Genomic DNA, 13561 nt, shown 5'->3' with positions numbered 1-13561 from the left:
GAAGAGCGGAGTAAGTGCACATGCAGAGTGGTATTAAAAGAAGCCGGTGCGCACACAGGAACGCACTCAGCAGAGGAGGGATTGTGCGTAATGACAGGGTGCCTGGTGGTCAGTGTATTTGTGTACACGATGAGCGTGTGTGCAGCCGAGCAGCGAGTCCAGAACCAACAACAGATAGGATATAAAAGGGTCGGATGGGATTTGTGGTTTGTCGAGCAGAGTTCAGGACCTCTATGTCAACAGGGAGAGTAACTGCAGGACGGCAGGAATGCAGCCGCATGAAGTGCAGCAGACATAAAAATCTGCATTAAGGCAGAAAACACACATTTGGTTTCCAATTTTCATGTCCCAAAATAATATCAATTAGCAAACCAGAGCTGTGTGAGCTTAGTTTAGTCATATTTCTTTTTACAAAACTGCAAAAAAATGGCTAACTTTTTGTTCTTCTGTCAGTGCACTTCTTGTCTTAACACCAGTGATGGACTGTAACTAAGTACAATTACTCAAGGACTGTACTTAAGTCAAGTTTTGAAGTACTTGAGTATTTCTATTTTTCTACAACTTATGCATTACATACTTCCACTCCATTACATTTGGGAGGCAAATATTGTGCTTTTACTCCACATTTACTGCACATTGCATGCTGCATTGGAGCCAAAGTAGCGCACATACATGTAAAAACATGTATTATTTACTTGTACTTTTAATACTTAAGTACATTTATTGCCAGAAAATGTATTTTAAGTATTATAAGTGTGAATTTTGGGTACTTAAAACACTGTTCAACACAAACAGTTGCACAACGTAGTTTCAACTACGCACAAAAACTATGATGAGTAAAGTTCCTTTTCAGTTTTAAGCTAAGCCGGTGTAAATGATAGAAGAAAAAAAATGATATGAGGTTATAACAAGAAGAGTTTATTGATAGAATAGAATAGCTTGGCCTCGAACAGGCATTCAAAGAGCTGTATATAAAACATAACAGGCTTTAAGACAGGATATAAAAGAAACATGAAGAAATACGGTGTTTTGAAGGAGACCTTGGGACAACTGAAAGAAGTATTTCAAGCCAAGCCGTGATGTTTTCGTAACCATGGCCAAGCGTGTCATGAAAATTGAAGATGAAAAGGTTTCAACATAAAGATGGCTTAGCTAACATTTATTCTTTGCTCTTCTTCTTTCAGTGAAATATACAACTGATGCTTTAGGTGCGTCTATCCTAACCCTTTTGAAAGCCGCCATTGTTGCCACTTCTTTCGCCGGTCGTCAAAATATACCCGGGCGTGGTTTGGGTTTGAAAGAAGAGCAGAGAAGGGCGCTGAAGGGTTTTCTCAATGGAAAAGACGTTATCACTCCTTTCCCGGCTGGTCCCATCGGTGGTGTCGCTCTTCCTACCGTCGATCTGATTGGCTGATGTGAGCCTGTGATAGATGGTTTGTCCGAGTCGTACTTTTTTGAAAGTTTCCAAACAGTTTCTCAAGGCAACTTACCGGAACAAAAATACATTTTTAAAAAGTAATGGAATAAGTAATAAGTAAGAATATGAATTCAGAATAAGAATCAGACAAAAGCATTCAATGTCACATTTCACAATACTGGACGGTTTTCTATACACACTTATGTTCAATAAAGTTTCACCAAAGAGGTAAAGTTATTTCAATACCTGAGAAAACTTACTTATATAAAGGATGGTTATTTCATAAATAAAGAATAAATGTCTCTTTTGTCCAGCAGAAATGTTTCTTTCTTTTTCTTTTCTATACTTGTCCTGTGACCCCTGAGATTTGTCCTCCACCTCCCACGGGTCCTACTTGACAACATGTCGATCTGGTTGGTGAGTTATGGAAGGAAAACACGTTTGACGAGTGTTACTGTGACAGGAGTTGAGCCTCAACTGTGCGAGCAGGAGCGCATCGGGTGATTCTGTCGCCGTTTTCTGCTGTGAGGGGTGTTAATGAGTGTAAATTTAAAAGGTGAAAATGTGAGCTGATGCCAGTGTAAACAACGCCGTTAACTGACTGATACTAAAGCGCACAGTCACATGTGGAGGGAGGGGTGAGGCATTAGCGTAACCCTTCTCTCTGCTTGTTTATTCGTCTCGGATTTAGGTTAGACAAAGTTTTTAACACGTCTTTAGGCCACAGGGGTCAGAAAATGTGTAAATGAGTAAAGGAAAATACTTGAAGATTCATCATTATTACAGAGTTTAATTGTCACCGCCACGGGAAACAATGACTCACTCAAGGCACTGCGCCACATAGGGAAAGCCATCGTATCTAAATGCACAGCGAGAAAAAAAAAAAAAATGCTCCTTTTTAGCCCTGCACTCGAGCCCTCAACAGTAATGACTCTTGGTAACTGAGGAAGACAAAACTGCCTGGCAGAAAATCCATTAGCGAGTCTGCTGCCAGATAGCAAAGAGGCACAGAGGAATGGTGGCTTCTGATACGGCAAGGCCGACTGCACTGGAGGCGTCAGAAATAACCGCCCTGTCCTTTTTTCTCTCCGAGAGTCTGAGGAGGCTGGCAGGAGTTATCCCCCGTGTCTGAACCGGGGTGGGTGACTAACGTCTGAAACACTCCTGTGGAGCCGAGGTTTGTGTTTAGGTCAGGGCATGTCTCTAAGTGTAAGGGACAAAAGGAAGAAGATGGTTGAGATTTTGGGATTGGACTACTTTACCGGAAAGTTGACAGGAATACCAGTAAATTTCAGTCCTTGGCTAAAAATTGCATTTTGAGCTGTTTCTGTTCTATAGGTGCCAAAATATCGGCAGCTCCTTGATGCCCATGAAGAAAGTTCCCAGACTCCCTTAAGATATCACTCAATTTTGGGAGTTGTTGCGTTAGGAGAAACTTTATAAACTTTCTGAAATGCTGCTTACAGCAAATTCTTAACAGTTTGGACCTCCTTGTTAATTCGGCAAATGTTATACATGAAGATATTTCTTTCGTAGCCTTTTGTTCCAGGGATGTGTGAGTTTATTCGCATATAGAGCGGGGAAGTGAGATCCAATCACCAGGTGTGATCCGACGGGCGTCTGTCCGCTCGTGATCGGATCACTCCGGACAGATGTTAATACCAAATGCGAGCAGCCCCAGTGTCCTTTTAGCTTCAAATATAAATGTGTTGCATCTTTCATTTTTCATGAGCTGGGCCCGGCCTGGTTGAAAACAAAGAAACTTTTGATGTGAATAGTTGCTGTAAACTTTTTGCCATGAATTATTTCTCTACTTTAGAGCAGACAGTAGTGAGCTGACAGTAAATCAGAGGAAAGAGACAGATTGGGGAGCACGTGCAGGGATGTTACCGTTATACTCATTTGTCTGCACCTCAAAGCCTGTAAAAAATGAAGTATTTCCCAGTAACATTAGATATTTATGACTAAAAAAGCAATGATAAAAGTAAAGAAAACATCTGTAGGTATGTTTTTATAAAGAGCTTGACACGATAAAAACTACACCCACTTCAAACACGGATATCCTCTGAAGTACTGTAGGATCCCATCACTCAGCAAGATGCTGATAATGAGTTTTAAGGGCCTTCAACCTCTCGGCAAACAAGCTCCTTCCACCACACTGTCAAGTTTCTTAATAGCTTTAGAAAATATATTAAAAAAAATCCTGTTAGAAAATACAGTTATTAGAATTCTGAAGGTTTTCAGATTTTCACGGTGGCTCCTCGGCACCCTCGTTAGATGTCATCTCAGCTTTGTTGAGTATTTTTAGTTGTTGTTACAGTAGATTGCCATCGAGGTGCTGAAAGATTAGGGAAGGGAATCTCTATACGCCTCTCAAGATTCAATTCCTATCTGAGGTCTATGATGCGATTATAAACGGATTATTGACGCGGTCCTGATGCACCAAAATTTGCTGCATGCAACAACTTGCTACTTTTAAAACAAAGCGCATTAATGATAATAAACAGATGAATGTATTTATTTCCAGTGTCTTTGCTCACGCTCACCCGTAAACATGACGCACGTGTTCGTTTTAAATTTCCGAATATTGACATTTTCGGCATCTGGACAGAATCTTTCGAGCGGGGATCACAGTGCATCCGAGAATCAACCTTATTAAAGACGAGAACAAGGAGAAGAAGAGAAGACGAATCAGAAGGAGTGATTGAAGTACATGGCTTATCTGTCCATCTGCCATTCAAACAGTCAAGGAGGCTGGGATATATAACTGTCTTTGTTCTTTACTGGTACGTGCAACAGCTGCAGGAAGGGATTTAACATCTGGATACACCTTCTCTTTCTCTTATGAGAACGCATGCAAACACCGGTTCTTTCCTGACGTGGAGATTACAGAAATGAGCGGAAAAGATGAAGAAAGACGAAGATTACGGCCACTGATGTCACCGAGACATCCCCCGCACAAAGATGAGCTCCTCGTCTCTCCCTCCCTCTTTCGGTTTCTCTCTCTCTCTATGTTTAATGTAAGTGGAGACTAGAAGACCTCATTCCTCTGCACAGTGAAACCTGAACTGTCTATTTAGCCCGCTGCCTCTTTTCCTTTTTCCTCTGCATCTTTCCCCTTTCTCTCTAATCTCCGCAATTTCCCTTCACATTTTTCACTTGTGCTTTTCTCACAGCGGCAATAACATGTTTCCTTTTCACCTCCCCTGCTTCTGCTTCTGTCAGATGGCATGTTTAGTGTGGGTTGCAGCCCAGCGCCTGACCCACAGCCTGCAGACAGAGCTGCAGTTTGGTGACTTTTTCTCTCCCCCACCCATCCCTCCCTCCCTCCCTCCCTCCCAGAGGCTGCAGCAGCTGGCTAAAAACCACACATTTCTCTCCTCCTCCTCCTCCTCATCCCTCCATCGTTCACCCTCTCATCTTCTTCTGTCTTTGTGTCAGTCTGTGTCACACATCCAGACACCCTCCTCCCACCGTTTGTCCGGTGAAATCTTGGCAGCTGCAGTCATATTGTCAGTTCATATACAGTGCAGGTCTTTCATTTGGTTGCAGAGGAGGAACGTGCATGAGTATGTGCCTCATATACAGTAGACATATGGTATCGTATTACTGACGCATCGTAAGTTTCTCTGGATGTAGTTCCAAATATCATTAATGTACAAATGAAGAAGGGAAGGTGAGTCAAGCAGCCTATATGAGTCAGTTTGCATAAGGATCGCTTTCCTGTTTTAGTTTTCTCCTGTGTGTGATAATTAGATGAAATGCATTGACCTACTTGACATACTTGAAAGAAACCGTACCAACCCGGTGAGAGGAACACATCCAGAAGAAGCCATTCCAACGTCTCTGTTGTCCACTGAGGAGCCAGAATGAACGTTTTTTGCAGCGTCTATTTTAAAGGCTGGGTATCAAACCTCGATACTTCCGACCAAATTGCCTCGATACTGTCAAGTATCGAAAAACGTCTTCTCATTCGATACCAAATTTCAATACCAAGGGAGTCAATCTCATCAGAGCAAGAGAGCCAATTAGCATGCAGCATGCTTGTTGTGCCAAGATGTAATAGTGCTGGTGACTGGCTGTCTCGAGTATCGAGTAGGTATCGACACTGGTAACAATACTCGGCCATATCTATTTAGACATCTAAAATTATTGTGGCTAAAAATGTAAGTTTTTAAGACTTCTTTCATGGACTAACTTTGGATGTCTACCTGTAGATTAGGTACATCAATTCATCAAAAATGTAGAATAGTTCAGTGGAGCAGTATATGAAAATGAAACACTGAGTTTCTGTTTTAAAGAGGCGAGTTTGCAGCATCCTTGGTCCTGTGTGGCAGGGACAGGAGGAATGGCGCCTGCAGGAGGGATTGTGACAGTGACAAAGGGAAAGCAGCAGAGCTCTGAATATGCTCAAGATTTTTAAGGACATTGTAAAATATATGTGCAATTGCAGTAGTCGAGTCAGAACGCAATTGGGGCATGGATCATAATTTCAGCAGCAGAGGAGGACAGGGATGAGTGGAGACGGGCTACATTTTTCTCGCAGGAAAAGGGCAGGTTTTGTGATGTGTGGTTTGCATAGTGTTGGAATGAGAGGTGTATTTCTCTCCACTTGGGACTGAGAAAGAACAAACATGAATTCTGGTGTGGTTTCAGCCAAAAAAGGGTTCTGGATGCACTAAAAAGGTTCAACAGCAAGCTTTTTAGTATACAAATGTCAAGAGGTGACAGTAGATGAGGGCAGAGAACACTGACTGCATAAAATATGGATGTTCGCGGGTCTAAAAAGTGAAGAAAAGAAAGTGAGACTGTATGTAAGCTTACGAGAAAATGAACCTACTTCTCATCTGATTTATTACCTCAGTAAACAGTTCCCTGGTGACTTGATGGTCTCAATTGCTAGTTTGAAGTCGTCTTCAACACAGCGTGATGTTTATTTTGTAAATTATGGACCTATTTAGAGAAAAAAGACAACAAAGCAGGGTAAGATTTAGGACATGCTACCCACCCACGGCTCATCCTCAGGCTCTCAGTCAGATCCAATCAAGATATCCTCCCTCTAGTCTAAATATGGTCACTTCTGGCTCCCAAAAAATCGAGCTGGCAACAGCCGTAATGCCAAACTCAAGGCTTCAAAATGGTAGTCCACACCAATGCATGAAAATGGGCCCAGAATTCAACTGGGGGACGCTGCGATCACACTATATGGCATGCATATTAACTACTAGGCTACAACGAGCCCTGCTTTTTTATTTTATCATCTTTTTTCCCCATTATAATCCTTAATTTGTGCATTTTTTAAAGCTTGAAACGAAAAGACGGCTCCGACATCAACTTATTTAACGCATATCGGAGCTCTGCCGTGTACGATGCGTCTTTTTGTTTCCCATTTTGCTCATTTTTGACTCGGCACCTGCCCTTTTTGAGTTTGGATGTGGGCGTACGCTCCTATTTTTGCACTATAAAAGCTGTAAAAAGAAATGCTATGGTCCAGTTCACTGTACACTTGCGCCGATGTTGTTAGTGAGCCTTATTGCTTCGACGTGTGAGTGCTGACATTACCAAGACAGTCACTTCTGTCGCTCAGCTCTTGTTGTGCTCGACGGGGTGCACATGAGAATGAAAAGTATTGACAGTAGTCTGTTAGCGCTTTGGCGGCTAATCCATAACCTTGGTCTACCACACACTTGTGTTCGCGCACAGGGACAAACGCGCGCACACACACACACACACACACAAACTGAAGCATGCACGCTCTGCTGACACCTGACCTTTACAGGAAGCAGAGCGGAGATCAACTGACCAGAAGCTGCTGTCAATCAAGGAGCATCCACCCTCCCTCCTGCTTCCCTCCATCCCTCGCCTCTCCACTTTCACTCAGTCAATATTCATTAAAAAGTCAGTGTTTAGCACACATGAGGAATGAGAGCGCATGAGGATGGGTTGAGGCAGACAGGAGGGATAAATAAAAACAACACACACACACACACACAAAATGGACGGTGAGAAGAAATGTGGGGGAGAATCAAGTTGTGGAGGGCGAAGCTGACGGCTGATGGGTCTGTGAGTGAGAGAAAGGGATCGGGAGATGATAGGGTGGAGGAGGAGCAGATTTGCTTATCACACGAAACAACACAAAATGCGCACACACACACAAACACACACCAGCTCGGAATGCTGCCGTCTTAGTAAACACAGCTTTGATGATAGTGTTGTCACTGTGAGCCCAGTGCCTTGACATGAGAGAGAGCTTGCTGCAGTGTGTGTGTGTGTGTGTGTGTGTGCTGCAGTGTGTGTGTATGTGTGTGTGTGTAAGACATGGGTGGGTGTTAGAAACTGTGGCCTGCGTCTCTATTTATGTCTCTGCGTGAGACCGGCTATCTGAGACAAAAATACTAAAAAGGATAGCAATATGAAGACATCAGACCTAAATCTCCGTGTGTCCGTGTTTGTGTGTGTGTCCTGACTACAAAATCAACTCCTCTTATCCTTCTACATAGATTGGCTCCATATTGGATGTTTAATATTTAACTATATCTGTCCTCCCGGGAGGCCTGCGGATTGGAAAAAGGTGGGAGGTGGCAGCATGTGCATAGACACACACACACCCCAACATATACACACAAACACTGAGCAGTGTTGACTCCTCCTGGTGTAAGTGTACGCGCCATCAGAATCTTTCATCAACAAACACACTCGATGTGCAATCAAGAGCATACAAATGAGATGAAAATGTGTTCAGACAACACTCCGTCAAAACATGAAGCGCGGCGTGTTTCTGCAGATCGCACACAAGCGCAGGAATTAGTCAACTAATTGAGCAGCTGATTGATAATCACTTCTCCATTAAAGCCTTTTGTGAAGCAAAATTGCTAAATATATGGTAGTTCTATGGGTTTGGAGGCGGCAGATACAAGATGTAAACATTGACATATTTGATGACCAGCAGACGTGGAGCAATATTACAAAAAAAAAAACACAAACTAAACTAGAATGACACTTAGTAGAGCACCAAGGCCCAACAGTCCCCAGTCACCACAAGATCCATGCACTATTCCCTGAGAAACAACACTAAACCAAAGTGTTGAAAAGCGGCCAATCTCATAATGTTAAAGAAAGTGAGGAAATAATCCTGGATCTGTCCCTTTATCCGGATCTGTACCAAAAGTTTACAGTCTATTCTGGGCTGAGACACATCCTCCATCCAAGTATCGTGGAAATCAAACCAACCAGCCAACAAACAAACGAGCAAATGTAACCTTCTTGGCCGAGGCAAGAAACAAAATCATCTGATTTAGGGCTATTTATTGATATTATATCGTCATATGAGACTATTAATCATAATACATTTTGGATATCCACACATCAGATATGGATTCTTTTCCTGGTTTTAAAGACTACAGTAACGTGATGTCATTTTCTGAACTTACCAGACTGTCCTAATACTTACCTTTACCCTATTTTCCAAAAATCTTGTGTTGATGTTTTGTCAAAGTACCAAGAGTCATCCCTACAATATCAATGTTGAAGTATTTGGTAGAATATATTATGATATTTGATTTTTTCACCCAGTCCTAGGCCGTTTGAGGAGAATTTAAAATATCAAGATATATATTATGTATTGCAACATAGCCTGAAAATATTGCAATATTAATTTAAGGCCATGTTGCCCAGCTCTAATCCACTTTAAAGATAGTTAACACGTTATAATAACCATCATTAATAAATGGTTAATTTATATTTAATCAAACTTTAGTTAATAGTTATTTCACTGTTAATAAACAACAAAATGCTTTATAAACTACTTATGACGCAATTGTTTATTGTAAAGTTGCAACTGATATATATTACTAATAATATTTTGTAAATTCATAATAAATACTGTGTATTTCATCCGTAAACATTATTTGGATGACCGTTATAAAGTTGCATTTGATGTTCTTAAACCGTTACGACTGCTTAATAGATGGTTTTAAAAGCATTTCATTGTTTGATAATAGTTTTTAAAAAATATGAACTAAAGTTTAATTTAATTTAAATGTACCATTTATCAATGATGGTTATTATAAAGTGTTACCTAAAGATGCTGCTCGCTTGTAAGTTGTGAAGGGCATTTTCACACAGATGTGAGTTGCACAGTAAACGGTATATTGCTATATACATACACCATAAATCCCTTGTATTCATTCAAATATGCATTTGACTCAACAATAATCTTGTTGTAAACTGTTTTGTAATGTAATCTAATGTAATCCACGTCGACACACAGCAGATCAGACCATATTCACAGCGTGGGCTTCCAGATAACAATCATGCAAACTGCCATCCAGCGCACATGGCATCTGTATAAACCCTCTGTATTACACTGCGAGTGCAGGTCTATACGTGTACGTTACAGTACCCATACTGCATGCATGCTTTCCCACATTAACATGAAGGGGGTCTAGTGCTGTACATTCCTTGCCACGCACAATATGAAATGTCATGCACGCAATCACATTCACATGAATACACAGTGAGTCATTGTTATTTAGCCAGGGTTACCTACCAGCCCCCAGTCAGACACAGCGACTCACTCACTCGCTCATGCAAATGCTCAGTTTTTAATGTCTGTAGGGTACGAAGAGGAGGTATTTCAAAAGGGTCGGGTAACCCAAATTATAAAACACATTTTGGGTCGAACATGTACATGAAATTGTAGAAATGTTTCAGCCGTTAGGAGAATTTAGCATTACCTTTAACATCCGTGGGTGTGTGAGGCTAATGTTGGCAAGGTTGCAAATCAATAAGCAGGACTGCTTTATGTAAATATAGTATTTTTGTATGAATTTCCATGAATGTGATGACGATCCTTGACTTTCACTTTCACACTGGAGTCGCTCAAAACAGGCATCCGCGAACTGTTGACTGGCAATTAATTTTCCAGAAAATGCACTTTATCTCAACATATATATGTACATATATATATAGATATATAGATATGCAACCTTGTGGCATGTCTTCTAGATGGCTTGGCATTTAGCAGATGCTTTTGTCCAAAGCGACTTACAGTAATTCATATACATTCATACACTGATGGCGGTAGCTGCCATGCAAGGTGCCGACCAGCACATCAGGAGCAGTTTGGGGTTCAGTATCTTGCCCAAGGACACTTCGACATGCAGACCAGGGGAATCGAACCAGCGATCTCCCGATAAAAGGGACGCTGGCTCTACCCCTGAGCCACAGCAGGTTTTTCCTTGATCACTTGTAGCTTGAATTGTACACTGCTTTGGCGAATAAATGGCACCGGTGAACTAAAATAAATATATGGATATCCATGTCTTAAAAAAATAATTAGTGCCTTCTACTGAGGAAACAGTCCTGAAAAAAAAAACTGTTTGAAGTTAGCCCTGTAGAATATCCAAAGAAGACAGACACTGTTCCTTGAGGGGATTTTCCTGTTGAGTCAATCTTTTTTGATGTAGTTTTTCAAAGCACCACCAGCATTTTATCTGCCTTAAATGTTTTGACATGACAGCAGGAATTTCGCAGATGGATATTTCAAACCGAAGCAGGATAAAACTACTACCTACTACTACTTCTTTTATTTTGAATGTTATTTTCTAAACAGGCAAATCTCCCAGATACTTTTCATTTTTGGGTGAGCCTTTCCTATCACGCACATAAATGCAGCCACGTGTTCACACAGGTCATTTGGCACATAGTGTGATAATGCAGGACACGAACCTACACTGCAACTGTTTAGATTTTTTCCAGTCAGAATCTAAGTGACAGAGGACGGCAACAAACACATGCACACTTAAGGGAAAGATGCTGAGACAAAGGGCGGACAAAAAGAGGAGAGAGGAGGGAGGGGAGGAGGAGAGTGAAGGAGAGGCACAGCAGGCCTGGTCGTTTGTTGTTGGAAACAAAGTGCTCTTAAATGATTTACTTGTTCCCTGCATTTCGGTACGGTCCCTCATTAAAGAACAGCAGCCGGCAGACTGGCCGACTAGACTGCTGGATCACAGACGGACCAACTTATGCGCAGACGTACACGACATCACGCACAGGCTGGCACCTAGTGATGCATTGTCCGACACACACAGATGCGCGAAACGCACACAAACAGCAGGAACACGGAGAGAACTGGGTCAGACTAACCAGATCAGTCTCACTAAATTTGCAGCATACAAGAGGTCCCACTGTCTCATATTAGATACTACACATGCACACACACACACATAAGCAGGAAAATATTAATGTATTCTCACGCCAACACCCCCAAACACAATATTTACTCAAGGGGAAGTAAATATACATATTTTTGAATGCAACACACACACCCCCATTTACCCATTTATTTACTCCCCTTGCTCAAACACATGAATTCACAGAGGAGTTGTGCATCATAACAGATGCAGTCTACAAATTCATTAACTCATAGCATAGCTAAATGAAGGTGTTTACATTCAAAAACCCCGAGCTCAGAACAAGATTTGGACACAAAATCCCTCAGTAATACGTCGTGTAAATCTCTTTAACCGTCGTGACGGATATTTTAGCTCAAGAGATTGATTTCAAATGTACATCGACGGTCCAACTGGGAGATTTATTTCACTGCAGATTCACACAGATCCATCACACACCCACGCACACGTGTATATGTACAGCAGCGGCGATGGCAAAGCTCTATCAACAGGTGGGAGAATATCGCAACGGAACCGTAGCTAACGCCAAACAAGGCTGCCTTTCAGTGACACTAGTGTTTGTGTAAGTGTATTCAACACACACGCTCACACACCAACATTCATTCAGATCTCGATGTCCAGGGCTGAGTGTAGCAGTGTTAAATGATGCCAACATCAGCAATGAAATCCCAATTTTCTCATCCAGGGAGCAAGAGGCCTGTGTCTCGTCGCTCATGGAGGGTTAAATAAATGACTCGGCGGGCGAGGAGATTAATGGCAGGCATATTTCGCGCTGACGCTCCTTCTGCAAATAAACAAGCAGAGAGCTGAATGCAAAAAACGTTGGGAAGGTGGGAGAGGAGAGAGCAGGATGAGAAGAGAAGGGAGGAGGAGTGGTGGGCATGGACCTACTGGGCCAGACCTATCTGAAGAGACCATTAAGATTAATTTGTAAGTCTATAAAGAGACAGAAAATGACTGCAAAGAGACAAAAAAAACAACAACAGGAGGACAACAAAGAGACACAAAGGTACCACAGAGAGACACAAAACAGCTACAGGGACATTAAAGTACCGCAAAGAGACACAAAATGACCACAAGTAGGCAAAAAAATAAAAAATACAGACAAAAAAAGGGACCACGAAGAGATAGGAAATGACAACAGAGAATCAGAAGTACCGCAAACACAAAACAAATAGAGACAGAAAGATACCACAAAGAGACAAAACAACTAGAGACTCAAAAGTACCACAAAGAGACACAAAATTACAGCAAAGAGACACAAAAGTACCACAGAGAGACATACAAAGGTACCACAAAGAGACACAAAATGACTACTAAGAGCCAAAACAGCTAGAGTCACAAAGGTACTGCAAAGAGACACAAAAGGACTACAGAGACACAAAGGTATCAATAAGAGACCCAAAACAACTACTGAAACACAAAAGTATCAGTGATGAGATGCGGAGGAGCCGACTGAGGGGGAAACTCTCTCATAAGAGCCTGTTTGTCTCTCAATCTGTTTACTCCACTGACTTCTGTAGTGCGAGACCGGTCAGACCACTCGTCCGTTGGCGTTCCACTTAGCAGATGAAGGCGAGCATTGATGCAGAGGTTTCCATGCGGCTTCTTTTTCATAGCGCTGGCGTGAAATATGAGCATGAAGTGGTGGAGCTCACGAGGGCGACGCGTGGCAGCAGCCAGTGGGAGTAGCGCACTCAAAATTTCTTACTTTGGCTCGAGTTCAGGCCCTCTTGTCTACAGCACAAATCAATGGAGAACAGCGATTAGGGCATATTTGCTCATGAGCTCAGTGATGGATATATATTTTCCAACGTACAGTAGCTATCTGTAGTGGTGCCAAGATGTCTGTGCAAGGGGGAAAGAAACCTGTGAAGATTTATGACTGCACATAAACGGAGTCATTATGACTAGACATTAGAATTGAAAAGCCACAAAAATCCTGGTTTAC

At 41.9% G+C, this 13561-nt stretch overlaps 1 protein-coding gene across 1 annotated transcript in view; it reads left to right on the top strand.

The window, feature by feature from the left end:
- The window catches only part of ext1c (exostoses (multiple) 1c), a 90882-nt gene that overhangs the window by 61197 nt on the left and 16124 nt on the right, over positions 1-13561 (top strand). The window lies entirely within an intron of this gene.

The sequence above is a fragment of the Pagrus major genome, chromosome 16, assembly GCF_040436345.1.
Source record: "Pagrus major chromosome 16, Pma_NU_1.0".
NCBI lineage: Eukaryota > Metazoa > Chordata > Actinopteri > Spariformes > Sparidae > Pagrus > Pagrus major.
Note: the sequence above shows the minus strand (reverse complement) of the source record. Positions and strands in the feature narration are given on the sequence as shown.